Source organism: Balaenoptera borealis (genome assembly GCF_965194805.1).
Source record: "Balaenoptera borealis genome assembly, chromosome: 9".
Taxonomy (NCBI): Eukaryota; Metazoa; Chordata; class Mammalia; order Artiodactyla; family Balaenopteridae; genus Balaenoptera; species Balaenoptera borealis.
In genome coordinates, this window is record NC_138873.1 from 54,768,085 (window position 1) to 54,774,084 (window position 6,000).

Consider the following 6,000-nt stretch of genomic DNA (forward strand, 5'->3'; position numbering starts at 1 on the left):
AAAAGAGGGGATATATGTATACATATAACTGATTCACTTCACTGTACAGTAGAAACTAACACAACGTTGTAAAACAACTATACCCCAATTAAGAAAAGAGGGTTCTGTGCTCTACTGATTTTTCAGAAACACCTGGTTAAACATGTTTTTTCAACATTCTTAGAGCCTGTGATATGACTAAACTGTATTGTGACTCTCTGTGAGGAGGATATAGTATTTAGCATTGACCTTAATTTTTTGACCATGAAACCCTGGACAGCAGAAACCTTGACCATAGGATGGAGAAATGTGTTGCCCAAAGTCAGTTTCCCTGTTTGTGACTGTCATTGTATACCTCAGGGAGGGTTACACCCTGAACTGTGAGTGAAGAAAGTGACACCTGACTAGTATGTAGGTCCTGGGACCCCTACCCAGGAGTCCAAATTGTTTTCCCTACCACACAGGATGGGCTTTGGAAAGAATGGGTGACCAAGACAGGTATCTTGAGCAGCACAAAGTCAGGCATGCAAGTCGCTGGGTGAGATGCATGGGGACCCTTCCTCCATGTCACATTTTGATCTATTCTTTCAGCTTTATAGAATTTATTCTGTATATGTGTGTTCACTATTTTGTTTTTCTTACATTAACCTATCAATTAATAATTAGCACATTAGTAAATGGATGGTGAGGCAAAGCAGGGCCTGATCCTAATGGAGAAACTGAAGGCTAGTTCCTTTATTCTGAGGAGGTTGAAGAACTGCCCCTAGAACAGTCTTTCATTCAGTTTGTGGAACTTTCATGTGCCATATACTCAAAGCTCTCTGATCCAACGGGTCACCCAGATACACTTTGAACTGCTTTTAGTTCACTGCTACCCATTTTTTAAAAAAAAATAAATTTATTTATTTATTTATTTATTTTTGGCTGCGTTGGGTCTTCCTTGCTGCGCGCAGGCTTTTTCTAGTTGTGGCGAGCAGGGGCTACTCTTCATTGCAGTGCACGGGCTTCTCATTGTGGTGGCTTCTCTTGTTGTGGAGCTTGGGCTCTAGGCACATGGGCTTCAGTAGTTGTGGCACGCGAGCTTAGTTGCTCCGTGGCATGTGGGATCTTTGCGGACCAGGGCTTGAACCCGTGTCCCCTGCATTGGCAGGCGGATTCTTAACCAGTGAAGCCCCTGCTACCCATTTTTATACCCTTTACTAAGATCTTAAATGTTTTATGATGTTCCTCCAATATTACTTCTACCCCTGGTGACGATACTTGTGGCAGTGACTTGTGTCGTTGGGTTATCTCCTAGTGCACCTCCTCTTCGACCCTCTGCAGTGGCCTATGAAGTGTGCCTCAGGTGCAGTGAGTCAGGGGGGCGTTATCGGCAGAGAATTTGAAAACAATAATAAAACCAGATCGGTCTGCTTTCCATTGTTATCATGCTCCAGTGATTTTAAACAGTACAATGCAATAAAAGTACTCCTACCTGCAGAGGCAAGCGCCACCCCTAACCAATGCTCTATATTAAAAACTTGTGTTGAAAAAACTAAGCATACTTTATTTTTACATGTTATGCTTTCCCCTCTTAAGCTGTCTTAAGGACAATTTAATCTCTCTTAGTTGGTAAAATGGAATTATTTAAAATTAGGAATCTTATCCACAAACATTTAAAACCAGTTTCTCATTAAGTTGCTTCTTCTTGATTACTTTACTGAAAGAAAAAATGCCTATGTAAGAAAAAGCACTAGGCTTAAAATACATTAAATCCTAGGCTTTTATTTGTTTTAAGAGAGGAAGCATCATATTGTAGACTTTACTCTCGATGCAGAGCCCTTGCTTGTAGTGGTGGCTCTGAAACTGCGTAACCATTGAGGCCTGACCTAGAGTCAAGTCTCCAGGCCTCAGTTTCCCTCTTTTAAAGTCAGGTTGATGCTCCTAAAAGTCATGAATGAAGAAACTAGGAAGATAAGTCAACAACATGGTCATTTCAACTAAGTATGCCAAATTAAAATGGTTTTTAAAAATCTGGATTAAAGGAATAATAATTGATTATATAGCCATCACAGCCTTGCTCATTTTTAGAAAAATGAATATGTAAGGTTTACCAACTCTCAAATACTAAACTCTGGGCATTTAAAGATATTCTCTCAAACTTCTAGAACTCTTAAAATGGGAAGGGAAGAAATTCCTTTATGACCTAGAAATTCTGTTGCAGACAATTGGAGGTGAAAAAAAAAATCCAGAGAGGCATAATGTCTGCAGATGGCAGATGCTTTATAATCAGACTGAAATTACCCCACTCTGAGGATTTTGGTACTCCTCCTGCCTCGTTGCCTTGACTCATTGTTTTCTTTAAAGTTTCTTCCAGGTCTCTTTCCTATCTTGGAACCCTCCAGAGTATACAAAAGCATTCAGTATCCATGGTGGACATAATTTAATTTTTTCGGTCTTTACCTGGGAAATGGGTATTTTAGACTTGGTTCCCAAATATCTGTGAATGTCAGCTGCTTTTTCCAGTGATCGAAAAGACTGGTTTTTCTTCATTTGTTTATGCATTTATTTAAAAAAATGATTGCTTGCGTAGTCTGTGCTAACACCATTGTAGGGGCTGAGATTGAGCAGGGAGTGAGTTCTCTGCCTTCAAGGAACTTGCCTTCTCCTCATGGGATGGGGGTAGGAGAAAACAGATGGAGTCAAGATGTGCAGATGTAGTTTTTTGATCATGTAGAGTCCTTGCATAATAATCCTTTTATTCTAAACATTGAGCCCAGCAATGTGAGAGTAATGTATTTTTGGGGGTCAAAAGTTCCTACAAATATTTCCAGATGTCAGACCTTATAGTTTTGACTTAGACTGAGCAGTCTGCCTGTCTTTCAGGGAGGCGAAACTCTCCCTAGGCCTGGCCCTGGTCATGTTTCCTAAGCCAGTGCAGTCAGAGACTTTCATTTCATCTTCTATAACTTCCAAATCTGGCTGTGCCTCAGAATCACATAGAAAATCACTTAAGGTACGAGTTGAAACAAAATCCATTCTCTTAGGTATAGTCTATATTTCTAGGAATGAGGGCATGTGGGACCTGGGATCTGTATTATTCCTAAAGTGCCCCAGGTGATACTAATTAAGCCAGCTGGCACCATTTTTCAAACCAGATTTCAGAAACTGCTACCAGATTAGTCTTTCTAATGCGGGGACTTCTTCAACCTTTTCTTCTGAACACTCAGGACTTCACAGTGTAAAGTATAAGGTAATTGAGGAGTCAGTCAAACCCGCCTACTTTCTCCTTGATGCCATCAGCACTCCTGCTTCCACTTCTTCTCTGTGCCTTTCCTCACAGTCTCAAGGTCCAATTCCCTCTTCTCCAGGTGTCCATTCTTTCAAAGCCCGGCTCAAGTCCCACGTCTGACATGACAACGTCCCCACCCTGCCGACCTCAGTGACCTCCGTTTTAGACTCTCTTAGATTATCATTTGGGTCACGCATTTGTCAACTCTTGGAAAGGTTTCTCAGTGACTGGGACACCTGGTATGTCATTTATAGTATTCATTAATGATAAACAAGTAAAGAACACTCACCAACTCTCTTTAGAAACTAGTGCTGCTACTTTGTATTTCAGAAGACATTCTGTATAATAAATTCAGTGAAGGCGTGAGCCTGTCTTTATCACTAAAACCATGCTCAGTGCCTGGCACAAATAAGTCTATAATTATTCGTTGAACAAAGTTAGGAAAAAGCCTATATTATTGTCTCAAATCCTTTGGTGTAGCTTTTTGTTAACTGTGTGGTGCCTGCTGTAATGAGGGTTTGAAGCTTTGCTTTTCACTCCTGTGTTCTCATTATTTCCTTTTTAGCACACGGCGGGAGTTTAAGCTGCCCACTTGACACCATGCCTGGTTCCTGTCCCAGAATGAAGCTGTTTACCATGACTTCAGAAGGCAAGTAGAGTAACCTGAATTACCCTGTTATTAAAGTAATGTGTAAACCTAGAGGCTACTCCACGGTGAACATTCTGTCGGCTCAAAAACTCTCACTTTCTCATGAAAGTGATCTTGTTGGCTCTCTGGGCTTGTTTATTGTTCTGGGGTTTAGGGCAACTCTGACCCTAGTTCACTAGAGAAATTTCTACATTACATTCTTTCTAAGCACACTAACTTCAATCTTTCTGATTTTAATTGTGTTCATGCTTCATAATATATTTCATCTTCACTGCATATGATCTTTCTGATAGCTATCAGAAATAGCCCTTGTTATGTCTGGAAGTAGACCTTCCATCAATTCTCATAGTAAATCTTCAAGGAAAAAAAAAAAAACAATTGATAAAGCAGTAGCCTATACACATCTGGATTTAGAAAGCATCTTTTGCTGTCAACTCTGCAGTTGTAAATAATCTTTGGTAACACAAATACTTTGTGTGAATGGCAGCCAAACTTTGCTTATTTTGGTGTAGATATTTATACTGGAAGCTGAAAAATGGTTCCTTGACATATTTTTACTAAACTACCCATTGAATACAGTTGATTCTAAATGGGCCCTTGAGATTCAGGCTGTTTTACCCTGAGCTGAAAGCAGAAACCTGGATGTTTCTACTGGCAGCAAGCAAAGGCTTCATTCATTCATTTATTCAGTAATTATTTATTGAGCATCTTTTATAGGTCAGATACCACAGGGGGACCTGGGGTACAAAGATGAATAAGACAAGTACATCCTTGTTGCATGGAAATCGTAGTTTATTCAGATGGACGGACATTAAGTGGAGGATTAAATAGTAATGATTTAGTTACTGTTGTGACAGTGGTATAAAGTAAAAACCTAGTGTATAATGAAGAGATGTAATTACAGCCCCCAACCTCATCTGAGGTGGTGAGTTGGGGGAGAAGGAGTGGGAGAGGGAAATGTTCAGAAAAGCCTTCCCCAAGTGGGTATTATTTAATAAAAGATCTAAAAAACAAAGTGGGAATTAACAAGGCAGAGACAAGAGTTACTAACTCCACAAATATAAGAATAATGAATACTTATAGAAATGACATTCTTATGATAAAATCTCAGTTATACACATCTAATCCTATTTCATACTTGTCCTAACACTGATACTAGGTAAGAAGGACTGTATGATCTGTAAAACCAGTTAAAATAACTATGTTATGAAGGAATAGAATGCTATTAAGGAAACTTTGAAGGTCAGGAGTTGAGAAAGATTGTAAAGGTTCTCAAGGAGAAAATGCCTGTTTGAAGCATCACGTGAGGGTTTTAGCCCTTTCTACTAATCATTTACACTAAGCGGAAGAAAACTTTTCTTTGATGTATTTCTTGACATATGTGAATTATAACATATTTTAGCATACTAGATAAAATTGTGCCTGATTTATTATCCAGCTATAAGAAAATACTAAGCATTTTGGGTGTTTAATAAAGTAACTACTGCATTCTCCATTTGCTGAAAATAATATAAGGAAAGAAAGAAGATGAATCAGACAGACAGAAAATAAGCTCAATAGGTAAATTTAACACACATTATTTTATGAAAAATATGTTTAAAATTAAGTAACTTAATTTTTCATTCTCCTTCAGAAAGTTAAATGCTCATTTAAGAACTGGAATCATTCTATATTGACAAGAATGATAGATAAACATATTGACTGGAAAATAGTATTGAATTTTCTCTATCCCTCACTTTGGAGCCCCTGGTATTTTAGGTGAATCTAAAATGCAGATCTTACGTGAAATTCACTTGTGTTTCCTTTCAATATTGGATGCTGTACTAGGTGTAAGGGCTAAGAGAGAGAAAAGGAAACTAGCACTGCAGTTGCAGGCAGAGGTCGGCTGGGGTAGCAGTCATCTGAGCTAGTCACTTGACTGGTGCTACTGAATTTAATTCTAAGAGCAACTTTTTTTTTTACACATGGGAAAGCTAAGGCTCGGAGAGCTTAACTAATTTGCTGAAGTATTTGAACCAGGATTCAAATGCAGTCCAAAGCCCATTTTATTTCTTCTCAATTAAAGAAAAAATGTTTTTTTCTCCCCTAGAGAAAAATGCCT